The sequence below is a fragment of the Parasteatoda tepidariorum genome, chromosome 11 (genome assembly GCF_982258835.1).
Source record: "Parasteatoda tepidariorum strain Cologne lab strain chromosome 11, Ptep-v5.0, whole genome shotgun sequence".
NCBI lineage: Eukaryota > Metazoa > Arthropoda > Arachnida > Araneae > Theridiidae > Parasteatoda > Parasteatoda tepidariorum.
In genome coordinates, this window is record NC_141765.1 from 77,475,206 (window position 1) to 77,497,810 (window position 22,605).

The following is a 22,605-nucleotide window of genomic DNA, read 5'->3' on the forward strand; positions in this document are numbered from 1 at the left end:
AGCCACCCTTTTTAACTCCGCCACATCCTGCGGGCCTCTAGCTAACACCCCTCTCAAGATTTCTGGCTTAATGCTGCTTCTTAACATATTTAAAAGCATATGTTTGTGCTGAACCTCTGCCGCTTCCTTACCTACCTCCCCAAAATTTAATGCTTTACTCTTTAAGGTAGCTTGAGCTATGAAACGTTCCACCGGCATATTCAGTGGTTGCTTAAAATTTAAAGAATCAAAAAGGCTAACATTAAGTGAGGTATGTCTTATATAGTTTTTCCTTAATACTTTTACCATACTATCACATGTATTTGCTTCATCCCTACTTTCATTTAACAGCTATCTGGCCTCCCCATATAACCTGTCCCTTAACACAAATCTTTTGTCACTTTCTGACCACAAAAATTGGGATGCTGCATCTTCTATCCTTTCTAAAAATTCAGACAAAGCAATGCCCCCTTCCCCTCTAAAAGTTGGTAACAAGGAAATATGCATTACATTAAGTGTTTGTGGGACAAACACCCCAGCTACTGCCCCTTTATCTTTATCCATCGTAATGTACAATTAAAAATGCATAAGATAAATATATAATAAATTACATTAGTATAACACAAGTACTTGCACTAAATATATCAATTAAATCATAATCAACCCTAAATTTAAAATGCAAACAATTACCTGACTAATACCACTACTATAAACTTAAATAATTATCTTATTAGCATACAAATAAATAAATAAACAAGTAAGGTTAAGTCATGCTAGAGGTCACGGCACCATTTTGTACCGTATAGTATCGTTATTCCTTAAATTTTAAACATCGCGTTGTGTATTTCATTCCTAACCTAATTTAATTATTAATGATCCCCCAATTCTCCAGCATGGGATACCTTACCAGTTTATCTGTAAAGTAAAAAATAAACACCTCATGATACAACAAGAAAACAAATACAGTTTAAGATTAAATAAAAGGGTTTATTAAATTAATTCAAAAAAGGAATGAGCCCTTAAGGGACTTGATTAAGAAACATTTTAAATATAAGAAAAATAACACATTTATTACGAATAAAAATGAAAAAAGTTATCCGATTGGACTGGCATCAAACAGGAAAAACACACATCATCGATTACCACGGGCTAACATCATGCCCCTTATACGGATATGTTACATACCATATTCCATCGCACAACCCTTTCGGGTACACATAACTCTTTACAGGAGCGATTCATATTCATTGAAGCAACAGGTTACATACATAAAATATTTACCACCACTAACGCACCAGCCCACGTGTGGCAACTACCACGTGCGGTTCCCCCAGGTAACCGTTTAATAAGCGAGCACACATTCTGGATCTATTTGCATATACAAAATAAAATATGCCTTACAAAAAGGCAAACGACGTACGGTCCGCAAAAAAAAACGAATCACCCTGAATAACTTTCGTTCTAATGATCGGATTTTCACGAGCTAAGTGTCAATCTTAATGGTTCCTAGGGGTGACCACAAATATGCTAATTAATTAGTGCTAACTAGTAATTAAGTTACAAAATCAGACACAAAAACGTACTTTCTCTGAATAAACATATGATTTTTTTACACATTTGGAATCTAGACACTTGAATTTGCATATACATCGTACATAAAAAAATTGGATCGTAAATTGGGTCGCAATAAAGGTTTATATATTTGGCGATAGTCCAGAAAACCGCCAAAAAAAGTCACCTGCGCAAATGAATATTTTAAGATAACCCATTGACTAATTCAAAAGAGGAATGCTTAATTTTACTAGGTTGCTAGGCAACCATGCTATGACTGTAAAAAAATTGAAATAATGTTTTGTGATTGCTCAGAGAGGTTTAATTTATTGTTAATATAAAATATCTCGAAGTTTCTAGGCAATAGACAATTTTTAAGCTGATTTCTGTCTAAAAAGCAAAAAAAAAAAAATTACTTTAATGTCCTTTGAAAGAAAATTTGAATCGATTTATAAATTATTTATGATTTTCTAAGTTTTTAGAATTTAAATAAATGAACATTTTATCTGATATTGTTTAGATTATGCTGTTTTTGCTAAATTTATTCGAGGATTTCATACTAAAATGAAATTAACATAACTTATTACAGCTATAAACAAAATTTTAGGGATAATCATTTTTACAGCTTTAACCCCTTAGGGATGGGTGATTCATGAAAGCATTCGTACAAAATCAGAATCAGGATGTAAATAAATAAAAAACGGTAGCTTAAATGCAGGCGTTGCTATTTTCACAAACTTACTTTGCCTTGAATTTAATTAGTTGAATCAAATGTTAGTTTAATCATATATATAATCAATGTTAGTTTAAAGTATAACTAAATAATTTTATTTTGAACTAAGTAATGGTGAATTAAATAAATAAAACAAGTATTTTTTATATATCGATGCCAAAGTTTATTCTACATATATTTTAGGGTATACTTTCGGAGTATTTTGATCGAGTTTATTTTTACACCCTCATTTGCTTAAAATTATTAAATAATTTGCTTAAAATAAATTATTCAAGCTACATGATTTAATGCATTTATAGTATAATAGTAAACGGGGCTTCCATTGCATATTTTTAACCTTAATACCGCTATCATTAAATAAATGGAATAAGCTTAGATAAATAATAAAAGTTAATTTTTTCCCCGTTTTAATTTTCAAGGAATAATATGTTTCGATCAAACAGATTTCATTCTGGAAATAGCGAAATTATTGAATAGGCCTTGGAGCAATATCATTCTTATCCTCTTTTCACGAAATATAGGAAAAATTAGTTTTCACAGTTTCTGTAAAAAGCATGTTAGCCTTCCTGCCACGTTTTTTTATATTTTTTTATTAAAATAAGTTCGGAAATTGCGTATTTTTATAGCATTTTTTTAAAATCAGATGACTCTAAAATTAGCACGGCTTCAGAATCTTCTTACAAATTTCAATTTTAAGTATTTTCTGCTTAACAAAATAAGGCATTTTCCTGATAACAAATTATACTACAATAATATCTTGGGAATCGTGCTAAAGTAAAAAATTAAGCAAAATAGTTTAGTATATTATCAGGAAAAAAATCTACTTGGTATCATAAAGAAAGAGTAAAAGATGTAATGAAATAATTAGTGAATCACACGTGGTCAGATAATTAAAAATTTAATTTCACAACTAAGATGTTAGGACGACATTTAAGATACTGAGATATTTTAAGACGCTTAAAAATTTGGCTACGTATTCGACAGCTTTCTATGTTCTGTATCTTTATACTCTTTGTAGTGACTTATAAAATATCAAAACTATTTTAGATAATCTACAGTGGTGGCGAAAAGTGTGGACACTTTTTGAAAGTTTCATGTTTTTCAACTTTGTGTGCTTGTAGAATATATTAATTTTCACTTAAATGCAAACGTTTATATATCAAATTGAAGGTAATTTAATGTAGAATTTAATAATAAATACAGTATTAAAATATCTGCATTACGAAAAAGGTTATGCAACAAATGGTCAGATCTATCTTAGATTTGCATTTTTTTAAAGTGATACTTACACAATCAATACTTAATAGGATAACCCTTATTTTTCAAGACAGCTTCACAGCGTCTTTTCATCGAGTGAACGAGTGTTTGTAGTTCATCTTTCGTAATCACATGGTGCAAAGAATCAATTATAGCTTCACTTAGTTGTCTTTTATTGGATGGACGTTTCTTTCGTACAAGAATTTTCAAACGTCGCCACAAATTTTCAATTGGATTGAGATCAGGGCTGTTTCCTGGCCATGGTAATATATCTATGCCTTTATTTTGAAAGCATGCTTTGCATACTTTTGCTGTGTGGCATGGAGCTGAATCCTGCTGAAAAATAAATGGTGCGTTGTTGGAGAAGAGATCCCTGATTGAAGGTATCAATTTTGGTTTCAGGGCAGTTTCGATGCATTTGCATTTTCGATGCAAAAAATGCAAAACTAATATAGATATTACTATTAATTGCATAACTTTTTTTGTACTACAGATATTGTAATACTGTATTTCTTATTAAATTACCTTCAATTTGATATATAAATGTTTATATATAAGTGAAAATTAATATATTCTACAAGCACACAAAGTTGAAAAACGTGAAACTTTCAAAAAATGTCCACACTTTTGGCCACCACTGTATGTTGAAGTCACGAGAAACAAAAACAAAAAAAAAAAGACAATCAATAATTTATACTCTTTTTTCAAAAAAAAAATAGTATGCTTAGTAAATAATCAGCTGTTTTGCATTAAATAATTTTAAACAGCGGAATGTTTTTAATTTCGTAACAAGGTTTTATTCTTAGCTAGCAGACAATAATTCTTTTTAAGAAAACTTGTCTATAATTTAGAAAGGAACTTTACTTTACTTTAAGGAAAACCTAAATTAAAGAACTAAAAAAATTGATTAGTATATTAATGAAGAAATAATAAACGTAAAAGGGTAAAGAATAAGATTCTTAAAAATGTCAAAATTTAATTAAATAATTGGTAAAATAGTTCTGCGAAACACTTGTGAAACACTTTCGGAAATTTCTTTTAAGATTAAGACGATATAGGGTAAACCAACCAGAGATGGAACGCACCCCAGTGAGGGAACATTTCATAGATATTTTTTAAAAATAAGATTTTAAACATTTTAATATAGATTGATTGGTAACAGTAGCTTACTACCTAACAATAGGAAGTCATCTAACAATGCATTGAGTTACCTGGTTGAGTTAAAAACAACTTCTAACCAGTGAAGGAATAGGCATGTTTCTTCACTGGGAATAGATTTCCCAGTGAATGAACAGTATGCGTGAAATACGATTTTACGTGGATAATTAGTAGTTCTGCGATATAAAAGACACCTAATATTCAGTTAAATGTTGTATGAATAGTTCCTATAACAATTTCATTTCAATATGCAAATTTAATTGCTAAATTTATTTAAAGAATTATAATAATAATTTATTAATTATTTATCGTTATAAATGTAGTGATTAGTTATTACATAATACCTTGAAAACTTTAATAAACCATGTTTACTGACAACAACTAAATATAATAATAAAAGCTTGAATAGAAAATTTCTTTGCAGGCTTTTGTGCTAATAATTAGCTAAGTTATTATCTTATGTCTTTAACGTCCAGACGGGAACTGGTAGGAAAAATCCATTTAAAGACAATCATCCAGGTGAAAAATGGGTGACGTTTTTTTTTAGACGACATCCACCGATAACTCAGTGCAATGCGAGGATAATTTCAAAAGGCAAAACTTCCCTTAGAGAATAATATTCGAAATACTGGTTTTCAGAACTTTAGATGAATCTTCAGGAGGGAAGTAGCCCTGGCAAAGAATATATAGGGACCTATATATTATTTGGCCCTGGCATCCTTTTAGAAAGTGATTGCATTTACAATGCGAACGAAACAAGATTTGAATACTGCCCTTAAATGGGAAAAATCCTTGGCCCTAAAAATTATAAGGATTTATATTCTAAAGTACCTAGGAAAGAAAAAGTACCTCCATTGGTAGTTTTTCCTTACTGAAGAATTCTTTGAGATATTACAAAATCAGTCCCTGCTATATACATTGGAAAAAGCGATTCATGAAATGAAACAATGACCGCAGCAGCATTTTACAAATATATTGCAAATGTTTCTACCCATGGCTAATAAAAATTGCTATCAAATTCCCTATTTTGCTTGTTTTGGATAGGTATAAATCTCATATCAATTTGAAACTGAGCAAGTTATGTTCATCAAAACAAATTTTCTGGTTTAGTTTTCTACCTAATTCAGGGAAATCTCCCGTTAGATCTTAAAAGAATTGTAAAGCAATATGTCGAGAAAATTTTACATCCATTTTTAAATAAGATTTCGAAGCATCAACTGATGAAGTTAAAATGCTTTTATGAAATGCGATATTTTTCCATTCGATGCAGATAACGTTGACCTTAAGAAATGCATGCAAAACTGACACCAAGAGCTAAAGAGCAAGACAGCTTATCAACAAAACACATGCTTCGAGAGTAACGATGCACTATTTCTTCAGAAGCTTGAGAAGGAAATCTCACAAGTTATGTTGCAAATTTTTAAAGGAACATTGACGACAGAAAAGCTTAATCTCCCAAATATCCAATAGCCTGTGCTTTTCTCAATATTGAAGAATTTATTTCAAAAAGAACAATTGGTTATACAAATTTTGGCACTGAAGCTGATGCAACTAACATTGACAATGAAAGTACCTTGAAAACTGATTTTGTTATAAGTCCTCTTGAGGCATCGTTAGTTGCAAAAACAATTGGTTCCATAAGTAAATGGTAAGTACTGCTGAAGACCCACTAGATATAAGTCAATGAGAGATGGATTTTACTCAAACTTCGAAACTTCTTTTTCTCATTTATTATCCAGTGAGGAATTCTAGAAATGGAACTGGAAACTCAAAAGAAATTTCGAAGATACGTTTACATTGGCCAAAAATTTGGAAAAAAGAGGAAGGTTAAATCTAAAGAAAAAAATTACTTTTTTGCATCAGAAAAAGAACGAAAATTTAAAGAGATTGATGGAGCTGAAAAAAAAGTTAAAGCAGAAAATATGACGAAGAGTAAAAAAATGCTTAAAAAGATTAAAAAGTAGCTTAAAAAAATATGCGGAGAAGAGTAAACAAAAAAGTGATCTAATTATAATAAGAATAAAAACATCATCGGATTACGCAATGATAAACATTCATAATTTGAATGGACTATTAAACTGTGAGAAAAAAAAATGAGAAACATTTTTTTTTTTAAAATTATGTATTCAAACATATTTTACTTTCCATTCCATGACTGAAAAAAAAGTAACATTTTCCACGTTAACTGTAGTTATATGTTGTAATTCCAAGAAAAATCTAGTTTTTAGACATTTGTGTGGCCTATGGAATCCTAACGAGCATCAAACATTTTCTAAATTAAGTGCTCATTCACTGGAAAATTTAGTGTTTATTCACTTGTAAAAACTGTTCCTTCACTTGGTTATCTTACTACTTATTATTTAAACCACCAAAAGCTTAAAACAATATTATGTAAGTTATCTAAATTTTTTTTATATAATTTGTATTTAATAACAAATATGTCGACACCATCATTTAGCTAAAATTACAAATTTTGAAATTTTTATGATTTTTTCTTAAAGGCAAGCGAAGTTTAAGTGTTCCTTCATTCGTTAGTTTACCCTATAAGATGTTGAGAAATTTGCGATGTTGTGAGAGATGCCTAAAAATGCTGACTACGTATTTTTATTAATATTTATAAAATATATATTCAAGTAATTGATAAATATATTATTCCAAATCTATGCATACGTATGTATAGTATTTAAATTTTATCAGTTATTGAAAAACAAAATCAAAAAATGAAAAATAAGCACAATCTGGTGTATAATCATATTCTATCAGAAGCACGCTTTTATATATCTAGACATTCCTTGGAGAAAGTGTTTTTTATTCAAAATGTTTTATTCAAATTTCTTTACTAAATTGCAAATAAATTATTAAGCGACTAAAAAGGAAACATTGTATTTCATAGTTAGAAAGAAATAAAAATAAAAAGATTAGCAAACGATTATTAGCGAAAAAAATATGGATGAAATTTTACGCTACGCGAGCGAAGTCAAGTTCCTTACAAGTTTATCACATTTTAATATTAATCGCCCCATTTAATCATTTCTTTATTGTCGCCAAATTATTTTTTTAAAAATAATTAATTTCAATTTTTCTCAGCTTCTAATAAATAAAAACAGTTGAAACTTTGGATTTTTCAATTGAAAAATATGTAGATTAATAAGGTATAAAAAAATTCATGCCTCATAATTCAAAATTTTTTCATCCTCAATTTAATTAAATAATAAAAAAATAATTAATAATTATTAAAAATTATTTTTTTCATGAAATTATCTTTGGGTAAATGAGTTTTATGAGTGGGTGCAATTTTCTTTAAATTGCTTTATTAGTTTTAAAAATATGACTAGAAATGTGAAAAGGGAAATTAACATTAAGGGGTACGAACTTTGGATCGCTCTCCTGACCAAACTATGGGGACCATATTTCCCAGATTGCGGCTACCCCCTATATTTTAAGGGTTAAAAATCCAAATATATATAAAAAAAAAATGCATGTTTATTCAGAGAAAGTACGTTTTTGATTTCGTAACTTAATTACTAGTTAGCACTAATTAATTAACATATTTGAGGTCACCCCCAGGAACCATTAAGATTGACACTTAGTTCGTGAAAATTCGATCATTAGAACGAAAGTTATTCAGGGTGATTCGTTTTTTTTTTTTTTTTTTTTTTTTTTGCGGACTGTACACCATCAACTAACAAGCATTTTTCAATTATACTATATCAACCAATTGAGGGTATCAAACTTTATCTTGACAATATTTCAACCAACATCCTTCTCCATAAAAGTACAAATTAAATTTACAACTAAAACGGGAAATATATAAAATTAAAGGCTTACATAAAACTTATTCTTAATTAAAATTATAATATTGAACAATAAAATTAATTATTGCATTTATATTAAACATTTAGAAGTTTAGAAAAAAGGTTTATTCTCACTGTCATTAGCAGAAAATTTTAAGAGTCATGCTGCCACCTATTGGCGCAAAGATTAATAAAAAAAACTGTAAAGGAACTTTAACAGTACAACATACCTTCCGACTCCAATGAGTGTTATCAATTGTAGAATGGTTTTGTAGAAAAAATTTCATTCAAATTGGTCCAGTAGTGGACTTGACATCAGTGTATTACAACAGAACCATATTTCCACTGTAGTATCCATTTATTAGCTAATTAGAAAAAAGGAACATTTAAGACAACGAGTAGCAAAACTACATCTTTAAAGATAATTATGATTTTACATAGAATCTTAAGGCCTGTTTAGACGATCCAATCTCTTGGACAGATATTGATTGATATTGATGGAAACTTGTTTTGCTTTGAGCTTGGATCGTGTAAACAGTCATCCAAGAACTTGGTCCAACTTTTTGGACGATAGTAGAGCATGTTCTACTTTCCATCCAAGTTTTTTCTCCTTTAACCAATCAGCGTCTTAGGTTTTGTGACGTCAACAAGCAGGCAGCAAATTATGTCGTTTTGTTGTCTGTTTTCATATATTTTAGTCCAAATAAATTGATCTGTTGCGGTTTATTTGTGTTATTATGATTTTATTTGAATTTATTTAGTAATTTTAAACTTATGTAAGTATTATTTTATAATGTTGAATATGAACAATGCGCATGCGCAAGTTTTTCCTTTAACGAATCAGTGACATTCAAGAACTTGGATAGTGTCAACGAATCATCCAATTTCTTGGACAGAGAAATCCGTCCAATTTCTCGGATTCAAGAAATTGGACCGTGTAAACAGACCTTTACAGTGTGTGTAACAATTTGGCCAGGGACTGTATTTTGCCCCTTTTCTGGTACTAAAGGTTAATTGAAATTTTAAGACCTACTTACATAGAAAAATATCAAATTTAATACTAATCATAATTATGTCATTTTTTGAAACTTTTTCATGTCGCTCAAATGTTAAAATAGTTTAATAATATATCGTTTTGAAATATAGTTCAGAAGACAGTAAATATCACAAAATTTCTTCGCTATGTTCCAAATAGTGCTTGAATTAAGGATGCATACAGTGAAGTGAAATATGGCATTTTAATATTGATAATCGATTTCGTAGTTTTTCACTCTCCCCAAGTAGCACCTAATATTAGATAACATCAGAAAATCGGCAAAATCTAACGTTATCTTGCACAACTTCTAATATTAGAAAGATACAAGAGGTCGCTGTTTGCTCAGCATTATATAATATTAGATTCTAGGCAAACTAATATTATCTAGCGTTCTCCTTATATTATTTTGAGTTAGTTTTGATGCTATATAATATTAGATTTTGTATTTTCTGACATTATTTTGCTTTTTATTTTTTTGGAGTAAGCAAGAGGAAGATATGGATGGTAGTAGAATAATTCGGCGATACAATTTTACTTAATTTTCTGTATTGTTGTGAAGCAGTAAAACATAGAACAATAGTTTTATGTCATTCCATGCATTATTTACTTAGCAATACAGAAATACTAAATAAAATTATATTAGCGAATTCTGCTACCTTCCATTTTTCTCCTCCTTACTCCAAAGAATATCTTATGTTCAGCTGATTTTTTTGAATATTTCAAACTTAATTAGGAAATATTTTATTGCAACTTTTATTGATATTTTTTCTTTTATTCATACAATGGGTTTTCTGACAAATTTTATATCATTAATAATTTTCAAGTCTTTAATTTTAAAATGTACTCTTAATTTTTTTATTTTTAAAAATGGGTTTATTCAGCCATTTGTAATTTCACAATTATCATTCATTATTTATATTCTTAAATTGTATAATAAAAACCACACTTTATAATTATAAAGTTATATATTTACATTTGAACTGAGTGGAAATTTAAACTTAAAATTTTTTCTCCTTATAATATTACAATTGTTCAATTTTTAAGTGGACATTTCTTGTAATAATTGGCACAATAAAGAACAAAATTTAAAAATATTCAAATTACTTACTTCAACAAATTTACACTAATCTTTCCCCCCTTTTTTTTTTCACTGGAATTGCTAAATGGAGAAATACTTACGCAATTGTATTCTTTTAGTATTTTAAATGTTATTTAGCAAAACACCTAAAACAAAACTCAAACGCAAGGTAGAAATTTTTCCAGGGAATGAAACCAGAAAAGCAACTAATATCATGAAAATTGCTAAAATTTTTTTATAATGTTAAAATAACTTTTATGGGCACATCAGAAATTTTCATCAATTCGATAAGTATTTAAGGGTGTTATGTTCTATTAAACTAACAATCTTTGCAAAAAATTTACATAACATTTTAATTTCAAAACTGTCAGTAAATATTATGTGTTATCGAAATTAAATTTTTTACATTATCTTTTAAAAGTTGCCTTTAGTATTAATGATCAAAATTTGACTACAATCAATTACACTTTTGAGAAAGTTACTATAACAAAATAGATCTTTGATTAAGACAATTCCATTCCTCATTTTTCTCTGATTATATAGTATGCGTCATGAAGAATTAGCCTTAAGAAAACATATATTATGCATTTAAAAAAGTTACTTTTGCAAAGAACCTTATATATAAAAATTTAAACAAGATTCTTCTCTAAGTTGATTTAAATTTTCTGTTCTTACAATAATGTAAATAAATGTTCTGCTAAATTTTAAATATTAAGCCAAAGAAATTTTTACTATTATCATTATTTTACAATTACATTAATTTAAATATCATAAAAATATATATACACTTTTTATCTCAAATTTGAACTGCAAAATTGAAGTAATAAATACAATACTAGTAGTATAATTGCTCATAAGTTAGAGTTAATGTTTAACAATGATGTTAAAATAAAATTGCTTCAGATACCTTCAAAATTTCTTGAATTTTCATAATACTTAAACATAACTATAATGACTATACATGGCAATACTTTTACTTTCGTTACTTGTACCGCCGGTACAAGTAAAAAGTACGTACTTTTACTTGTACTTCGTTACTTTTTAAATTTAGTACTTTTACTTGTACTTTCGTTACTTTTTTAGGGAAAAAGTAAAAGTATTTGTAACGGAAATATCGAATGAAATCGTTACTTTTTTCTAAAACTCGGTAAGCTTTCTTAAATAAAAAAAAAAAAAAAAAAAAAAAAAAAAAGAAAGCTGTGAATGCAATATATATGCATTCACAGCTAACTACGTGTTTAAATACCTTCTGTTTCTACTTATACTACACATTCAATTATTTTTTACTAGCTCAGAGATCACAAAGCTATCTGTTTGCTTTGTTTATGTTTGTGTTTTTAAAATGCGTTTCTAAAGAGTAAAACAATTTTAAATCAATGGTAATTTAATTAAATAAAAATAATAAACTAAAAATTAAAGTCAATAGATAAAATTTCTTTTTCATGCAAATCCATAAAAAGTTTGATATTAAAATTATATTTGATTTTAAAATTATATTATACGATTACATTAGAAAATTACATTATAATATTCTTGCGAATTTAAAAATAAATTAATATCCATAACTTTCAAAATTAAAAATAATTAAATAAATAACAACAATTTTGCAAAAACATTAAAGAACATAAGAATATTATTCAATGAAATTTCAGGTAACTTTGAATTTTCGATTTCCTAGAAATGTACTTTTAAATCGTTACTTTTTTTGTTTAGTACTTGTACTTTTACTTGTACTTTTTACTCGTTACTTTTTAAAATAGGAACTTTTTACTTTTTACTCGTTACTTTTTTTAAAAATACTTGTACTTTTACTCGTTACTTTTTAAAAGTAACGTTGCCATATATGATAATGACCAGAATAAATTACACAATGCAGTAGTTAAGAGTAAAAAAATTAATAAAATCAAATCATGACAAACATTTCACTACTTAATTATTTTATTTTAAAACAAAACACAATATAAATATAACTTCACTCAACTATAAAAGCAATACATTCTTACCATTATTGTTTAATATAAGCTTATTGATATTCTTTTGTTAAAATATGAGTTAAGAACACGTATTTGTAATTAAATAAAATAATTTTTACTTTTATTTCAAAAAGCAACAGTAGGACCATGAGTTATCATTTTAATTATTATTATTTTTAAATTAAAAAAAAAAATTCCAAAACTTTACAGTCATTTCATACAGTTTAAAGTTTTTCTTCAATTCAATTTTTTGTTTTTGTGCAACTGAACTATATTTCAGAGCAATAAACTGAAAATCTTTGCTTTATTGAAAGATCTTATATAATGGTCAGCAAAATTTCTGCATATCACTCAAACACACAGCAGGGATGACTCGCACAGGGATGCACTTTTCTTCAAACTTTCAGCTCCGGCAGATTTAAAGATAACCTCCAGTCGTTTTGTTTTCTGTCAGGATCGAACTTATGGCTCCAAGTTTTCTACCAGAAATTAATTTCCATTCGCATTGTACAGCACCCAAGCTCAAAAATGAATGGCTCCTTTCTGGTAAATAAGCTTGACTATCCAGCAGACGAAGCTAAAATTATAAGAGAAAAAGTCAACTTTACATTGAAACACTAAATTTAAACCTCTACATTACTTTATATTGAAAACATCAAATTAGTTAAAGTAAATTTAAAACTATTCAGCATTGAATATTTCTTTAAAACTTAAATCATTTCATTTGAAAATGTTTACAATTTAATGGGTAGATTTCCGTAACAATACCCGCACAAAAAAATTTCAGTATCACCAAGCAAGAATAGAAAATTATTTCACTTATAACCGCTTTCAAATAATAATTTTATTTTTCTTAATTATTATTATTTTTTAAAAAAAGAAGAAATTATAGGTCAAAACGCTTAAGCCCTTTTTAATTGAAGTGAATATTCAAGTATATATACAAAAACAAAAATATATCAAATTCAATACTTTTAAATTTTTTTTAAAGATTAAGTACAATGACACTTAACTATTAAAATATTTTTGTTCATTGTATAAGATCATAGAGCCAATAGGAAATGTTCACATTTTTTTAAAAAAACTTCATAAATAAAAATTTTAACACCTTTTAAGCACTGTTCTTCATTTAACGTTAACACGCTTTGAATAGACCATATTGTTGCTTATTTTTTAACTATTTGCTATCATTTATAAATTAATATAATTATCATACATCAAAAACATCTGTCTATATTCATGAAATGAAAATAAAGATATTAAACAGGAAATTCAAATAATGTATCAACAGTGTTCAACTTGTGAATAAAATTTCAAACATTCTAAAATGCAATGGTTTTAACCAAAAAGTAATTGATTAATTAATAATTATTTTAACATGGCAAACTTGTTTACTAAAAATTTGTTTTTATCTTTATCAATGCAATGAAAAAAAATTCAAACTGCAAAATTCTTTTGTGAGAAGCCAACAAAAAAAAGTGGCGAAAAGTGTTAAATAAACAATTGCTTATTTTCTTCCATTGCTTATTTTAAAATTCGATTAATGTAAAAGAACATCAATGTAAAAATATACTATGAGAATTCAAAATCATCAATTCATGGTTGAAAAAATCATATAGAAGGAGAATTCTCTAACAATTCACATATTTCAAAGTTGTAAATATATATTAAATATAGTTCGCTCCTCCCCCAAATATGTTTACATAACGTTTTTTGAAAGTCAGTATGCATAACATTAACTTATTGTTTAATTAAATTTTTAGTCTCAGATTATACCTAATCGAAATTTATTTCAAAACTTTATTAAACAATAATTATTTATTAGACTAATTATTATCATAATAATTATTTAATAAATATTTATTAAACTAAAACAAACATTACAGAATAGGACAAACTCGAAAGGTATAACCCCGGGCAAACATATACATATTTTTGTTAAAAAAAAAAATTGCAAGTTTAAAATCTATTTGGCGATTGCAGTTGGCGTTACAGATCACGATACTGAAATATCCCCAAGAAATTTAAATAAAAATGTTTAATTCTTTTGTTTTACAATATTTTAGACATGAAATTTTAATACGGTAACAATATTGTTTGTATTGAACGTTAAACATTCTAGAATGTAATGGTTTAAACTGAGCTAAAAGTAGCAGATCATTAATTTTCTAATTGTTTTAACTTGGCTAATTTGTTTACAGACAATTATTTTTATCTTTTTCAGTGTTGCAGAAAAACTTTATCACAGTCGAATTACTTAGCAAACCTTGTTTTACAAGCATATTTTGAACTAATTTCAATACTTATTCTTTGTAGCTAGACAATAAGGTTAACAGAAAAGTCAACTATAACAATTAGAACAATAATGATCACAATTCATATTAACTGACTTTATTAGATACATGACTTTTAGCTAAAGCAAAAACATTACTTACAATACTTCTTAACGTTTCAAGTAAATATAAATTAAATTTACAAAGTTTCCGAATAATTACTAAATTATAAATACCTTAAAGCTACCAAGCTACCAAGTTCGCGCAAGATGGTGACGTAAACAAACTAACCGCGACTACAGTTGAAAAAGTTTTTCGAGTTCAATCGTTCGCAAATTACCACTAATATTACCTTTCGCTTTCTTTGCTGTGGCTAAAAATGATATTTTAAGTAATAATTAATTTATTACTTTCTTTCATAAATAAATGTTTATTTATTAATAATATGGGATAACCTTTCGCAAAAATGTGGCGCTGTACCAAAAGTAATGAAATAGGTGATTATTTTGAAAGCTCGAAAGTTAGATCGAATACTATATAATCTTATATCATATTATTTCTGAAATTAGAAGATAGGATTCATGAGTTTTGCGTTTTCTAGCACGGCAGTATTATATTGCATCTTTCTAATATTAGATCATATCTTTTTGCTACCTGGGTCAGTAGCTTTCTATTAATTATCCAAAAAAGCACGATTACTAATCAATTTTATGTTGATTCTTTATCACATTTATAAATTTTGAACTAGTTTAGGTCTTTGTATTGAAAATTGTCCCGTTTCTTTAATCAGATATAACTTGACTTCGAATTATGAATCCCAAGACTCTTTTTTTAAACAAAAAGTTGTTAATTTGAAGAATTTCAGCATTTGCCTTAATCATGTTACTTTCTTAAGAAAATTTTTGAAATGGGGATTTAAATGGTGTTGACTATTTTCAAGAAATTATTCTATTAATAATCAGAGCGAAAAAGTGTTTTCAGAAATTTAAACAAATGGCTAAACAGTTAATGCTCATTTGCATCATGTTTCTCAATTATGTTTTGTTAAAGTAATTAAGAACTATTGAATTTTGCACGATGTTTCTCCGTTTTGCTTTGTTAAAGTAAACAAAAATTTTGTATGTTATTAAAAAGTGTTTCTGTGTATTACTCATAATCAGTTATGTAGTTAAACATGAGTCGAATAGCTTTTATTTAGTTTGCTATTTAATCACTTCGATAATACCTTTTTTAATTCAATCAATAAATCCTTCTACTGCGATTTGCAAAATTCAATAATGTTTATGCTTTCTACTTGCTATAATGAAAAATTGATTCCTCCCCCCTATGTTGACTTTTAATAGGGATTCAAAAAATATAGTATGTTAAGTGGTCATTTTGGAAGAGGAATTTTTTATACAACTCTAGACTCGGATTCATGATCTGTAGAAAGGGCTCATTAAAATACAGATAGATTGTGCTGCCATCTATTGTTCAGTCATATGACAAATATAGTTCTCAGGTAGCACATATACTTTAGAGCTCGATAATAATATTTTCCGTGATGGCTGGGCCGTGAGTTTTTCAAATCTCTATAAGAATGGACCATATCTTTTGTAGGTCTAAAGAAAAGTAAGAGGTGTATAGTAACATTTTTCCTGAAACAGATACAATCAGAATTTAGAATTAAAAATCAAATATTAGCCTTCTAATAACAGGAAAGCATTTATACTTTACGACACACTTTGCATTAAATTTTATCAACATAATCAAATATTTTTCTTTAGTAGTTTAGACCATATTTCATCTGCCCGAAGAAGGTTACGAATTTCACACACCTATGATTAGAAATAAATGGCTCTTAAACTTTAAACATGAGAAGTCGGTGCATACTTTACCTTAAAATGAGTAATGGGATTTTTGCAATCCCGCAAAACATGTCCACTACACATAGGGAAGTCTCAATGCATTGAAGATTTATTTTCTAATATTGCGTCCCATAAAATCTCTGATTAGGCATTTTTGCCATTTCATGCTAGTTAAGTAATCAGTTGTATTTAATCAGTCAGAATGCATGTCGGCATGTTCAATCAGATAATATCGTAAAATACTAACTAAACATTTACGTCAATTTGTTAAGATAAGGTGGATAAACGGTGCCAAAAGGGTAGAAGAAAAAGGATCATTTTAATAAGATGTGATTGAATTTTATTTTATGAATTATTCTATTTCATTTCTCTAGACATAGTTAATTTTATTAAAAAAAAAACTATCCCTATTGCTATGCATGAAATATGATAAATATAAAACTTGAAATCACCGTTTATGAAAGTAAAACAACAAATCCAAACAAAGCTAAATTTATACTTAGAGCCAACCCAAGTAGCACCTAATATAAGATAACATCAGAAAATCGGCAAAATCTAACGTTATCTTGCACAACTTCTAATATTAGAAAGATACAAGAGGTCGCTGTTTGCTCTGCATTATATAATATTAGATTCTATGCAAACTAATATTATCTAGCGTTTGCCATAATATTGCTTTGCGTTAGTTTTGACGCTATATAATATTAGATTTTGTATTTTCTGATATTATTTTGCACTGCTTTTTATTTTTTTGGAGTAAGGAAGAGGAAGATATGGATGGTAGTAGAATAATTCGGCGATATAATATTACTTAATTTTCTGTATTGTTGAGAAGCAGTAAAACATAGAACAATAGTTTTATGTCATTCCATGCATTATTTACTTAGCAATACAGAAATACTAAATAAAATTATATATTAGCGAATTCTGCTACCTTCCATTTTTCTCCTCGTTACTCCAAAGTATATCTTATGTTCAGCTGATTTTTCTGAATATTTCAAACTTAATTAGGAAATATTTTATTGCATCCTTTAATTGATATTTTTTTCTCTTATTCATACAATGGGTTTTCTGACAAATTTTATATCATTAATAATTTTCCAGTCTTTAATTTTAATATGTACTCTTATTTTTTTTTAAAAAAAAATGGGTTTATTTTATCAAAATCTCAATTTAATTTGTTTGTTTGTAATATATATATATATTTTAAATTTGTAACTTCCGCCATGTGTAATTTCACAATTATCATTCATTATTTATATTCTGAAATTATATAATAAAAACCACACTACATAATTATAAAGTTATATATTTACATTTGAACTGAGTTGAAATTTAAACTTAAATTTTTTTCCCTTTATAATATTAAAATTTTTCGATTTTTAAGTGGACATTTCTTGTAATAATTGGCACAAATAAAGAACAAAATTTAAAAATATTCAAATTACTTACTTCAACAAATTTACACATATTTTTCCCCCTTCTCTTTTCACTGGAATTGCTAAATGGAGAAATACTTACGTAACTTTATTCTTTTAGTATTTTAAATTTTATTTAGCAAAACACCTAAAAACAAAACTTCAACGCAAGGTAGAAATTTTTCCAGGGAATGAAACCGGGAAAGCAACTAATATCATGAAAATTGCTAATATTTTCTTATAATGTTAAAATAATTTTTATGGGCACATCAGAAATTTTCATCAATTCGATAATTATTTAAAGGTGTTATGCTCGATTAAACTACCAATCTTTGCAAAAAATTTACATAACATTTTAATTTCAAAACTGTCAGTAAATATTATGTGTTATCTAAATTAAATTTCCGCAAACATATAATTGCACACAAGAATAAGACGAAAAAATAAAATTTTTTACATTATCGTTTAAAAGTTGCCTTTAGTATTAAAGATCAAAATTTGACTACAATCAATTACTCTTTTGAGAAAGTTACTATAACAAAATTGATTTTTTTAAAACAATTCCATTCCTCGTTTTTCTCTGAGTATATAGTATGCGTTATGAAGAATTAGTCTTGAAAAAATATATATTATGCATTTAAAAAAGTTGCTTTTGCAAAGAACCTTATATATAAAAATTTAAACAAGATTCTTCTCTGATTTAAATTTTCTGTTTTTTACAATAATGTAAATAAATGTTCCGCTAAATTTTAAATATTAAGCCAAATAAATTTCTACTATTATCATTATTTTACAATTACATTAATTTAGACATCATAAAAATATATATACACTTTTTATCTCAAATTTGAACTGCAAAATTGAAGTAATAAATACAATGCTAGTAGTATAATTGCTCATAAGTTAGAGTTAATGTTTAACAATGATGTTAAAATAAAATTGCTTCAGATACCTTCAAAATTTCTTGAATTTTCATAATACTTAAACATAACTATAATGACCAGAATAAATTACACAATGCAGTAGTTAAGAGTAAAAAAATTAATAAAATCAAATCATGACAAACATTTCACTACTTAATTATTTTATTTTAAAACAAAACACAATATAAATATAACTTCACTCAACTATAAAAGCAATACACTCTTACCATCATTGTTTAATATAAGCTTATTGATATTCTTTTGTTAAAATATGAGTTAAGAACACGTATTTGTAATTAAATAAAATAATTTTTACTTTTATTTCAAAAAGCAACAGTAGGACCATGAGTTATCATTTTAATTATTATTATTTTTAAATTAAAAAAAATTCAAAAACTTTACAGTCATTTCATACAGTTTAAAGTTTTTCTTCAATTCAACTTTTTGTTTTTTAACAACTGAACTATATTTCAGAGCAATAAACTGAAAATCTTTGCTTTATTGAAAGATTTTATAAAATGGTCAGCGACATTAATGCATATCACACAAACACACAGCAGGGATGCACCTTTCTTCAAACTTTCAGCTCCGGCAGATTTAAAGAGAACATCCAGTTCATTTGTTTTCTGTCTGGATCGAACATATGGCTCCCAGTTTTCTACCAGAATATTAATTTCCATTTGCATTGTGCAGCACCCAATCTAAAAAATCAATGGCTCCTTCCTGGTAGATAAGCTTGTTTGTCCAGCAGACGAAGCTAAAATTATAAGAGAAAAAAGTTAACTTTACATTGAAAACATTAAGCATTGAATATTTCTTTAAAACTTAAATCATTTCATTTGAAAATGTTTACAATTTAATGGGTAGATTTCCGTAACAATACCTGCATCAAAAAATATCCATATCACCGAGCAAGAATAGAAAATTATTTCACTTATAACCGCTTTCAAATAATAATTTAATTCTTTCTTAATTATTATTATTTTGAAGAAAAAAAAGAAGAAATTATAGTTCAAAACGCTTAAGCCCTTTTCAATTGAAATGAATATTCAAGTATATATACAGATACAAAAATATATCAAATTCAATACTTTTTAATTTTTTTTAAAGATTAAGTACAATGACACTTAACTATTAAAATATTTTTGTACATTGTGTAAGCTCATAGAGCCAATAGGAAATGTTCACATTCTTTTAAAAAACTTCATAAATAAAAATTTTAACATCTTTTAAGCACTGTTCTTCATTTAACGTAAACACGCTTTGAATAAACCATATTGTTGCTTATTTTTTAACTATTTGCTATCATTTATAAATTAATATAATTAATCATATATCAAAAACATCTGTCTATATTCATGAAATGAAAATAAAGATATTTAACTTATCATTTCACAATATATAAGGAAATTCAAACAATGTAACAGTGTTCGACTTGGGAATAAAATTTTAAACATTCTAAAAAGCAATGGTTTTAACTAAAAAGTAATTGATTAATTAATAATTATTTTAACATGGCAAACTTGTTTACTAAAAATTTATTTTTATCTTTATCATGCAATGAAAAAAAATTCAAACTGTAAAACTCTTTGTGACAAGTCAACAAAAAAAGTGGCGAAAAGTGTTAATTAAACAATTGCTTATTTTCTTCCATTGTTTATTTTAAAATTTGATTAATGTAAAAGAACATCAATGTAAAAAGATACTATGAGAATTCAAAATCATCAATTCATGGTTGAAAAAATCATATAGAAGGAGAATTCTCTAACAATTCACATATTTCAAAGTTGTAAATATATATTAAATATAGTCAACATAGGAGATCAACTAAAAGAATTTAGCTCATAAGTACTCCTTAGCAAACTATCATATATTTAAAAAAAAAAAAAATTGCAAAACCTTTCAACTTCTTTTATTAAACCAGAAAATAACTACCTGCTATGTGGCAAATCAACAAAAAGAGAGGCGAAAAATATTAAATAAACAAATGCTTTTTTTAAAAATCGTATAAGTACAACAATGTAAAAAGATAATATGAGAATTCAAAATCATCAATTTATGGTTGAAAAAACCTGTAGAAGGAGAATTCTTTAACAATTCACATATTTCAAAGTTGTAATATTAATTATTATATTTCGCCCCTCCCTCCTGAATATATTTACATAACGCTCTTTAAAAGCCAATATGCATAATATTTATTTTTTATTGTTTAGTTGAATTTTTAATCTCAGATCTATCATTTAATCTCTATCTATCATTGAAATTTATAAAGTTTACTAAAAATTACTGAATCATAAATACCTTTGAAGTTAAAATTTCATTCTCCGACAAACTTTAAGAGCACCGGTAGCATTTCCAAACCAGTTGTTTTGCTTTCTGTACGGATCGAAATTAAAGCTCTCAGTTTTCTACCTCATTTCAATTTGCAGAGTCCAGCAGTCAATCTCAAAATACCTTCCTGGTAGATAAGCTTCTAAATCTAGCAGGCGAAGCTAAAATTACAAGAGAAAAAAGTTAAACTATACATTGGAAACATTAAATTTAAAACTATTAAGAATTGAATATTTCTTTAAAACTTAAAGCATTTAATTTGAAAATGTCTAAAATTTAATGGGTAGATATCCGTAACAATACCTGCACCAAAAAATCTCATTATCACCAAGCAAAGTGCCGAAAAATATTTCATTTATAAACACTCTCAAGTAATAATTTCATTCTTTTTTAATAAAAAAAAGAGGAAATTATAGTATAAAACCCTTAGGCTCTTTTTATTGGAAGTGAATATTCAAGTATATATACAGATACAAAAATATATCAAATTTAATAACTTTTTAATTTTTTTAAAAGATAAAGTACAATGACACTTAACTATCAAAATATTTTTGTGCATTGCATAAGCTCATAAAGCCAATAGGAAATGTTCACACTTTTATTAAAAACTTCCTAAAGAAAAATTTTAACACCTTTTCTGCACTGATCTTCATTTAACGTAAACACACTTTGATTAGACCATATTGTTGCTTATTTTTTTAACCATTTGCTATGATTCATAAATTAATATAACTAATCATGTATCAAAATCATGCGTCTGTCTATATTCAAGAAAGGAAAATAACTTATTATTTTACAATATATTAAACAGGAAATTTAAATAATGTAACAACAGTGTTCCTCATATGAATAAAATTTCGAACATTCTAAAATGTAATGGTTTTAACTGAAAAGTAGCCGATTAATTAATAATTATTTTAACATTGCAAACTTGTTTACTAAAAATTTAATTTTACCTTTATCAATGTTGCAGTGAAATTCAGAACCAAGTAGTTTTTAAGAACCTGTTCTAAACTAACTATAATACTTACTATTTATAATCAGACAGTACGTATTAACAGAATAGTTAAAAATTACTTGCGAACATTTTCAAAAATGAGCACAATTGTAATATTTACTGAATTCTTGAATGTTTTGATGAAGTGCTCAAAATTTTAAGTACCTACAGCAGTGGTTTCCAAACTTGATGTTACTACGCCTCCCTTAAAAATATTTAATCATTTGGCGCCCCCCCCCCCTGAAGATTTCATAAAA

The 22,605-nt window shown here is 26.9% G+C and overlaps 1 protein-coding gene and 1 long non-coding RNA gene across 2 annotated transcripts in view; one reads left to right on the plus strand and one right to left on the minus strand.

Moving 5' to 3' along the window:
• LOC107452026 (teneurin-a-like) overlaps nucleotides 1–22,605 on the plus strand; it is a 301,547-nt gene that overhangs the window by 79,768 nt on the left and 199,174 nt on the right. The window lies entirely within an intron of this gene.
• On the minus strand, nucleotides 19,501–21,512 carry LOC147801847 (uncharacterized). The gene is made up of 2 exons (XR_015430532.1): nucleotides 21,322–21,512; nucleotides 19,501–19,777 (listed from the first exon to the last, which is right to left on the minus strand). It is a non-coding gene; the product is annotated as an uncharacterized LOC147801847 (long non-coding RNA).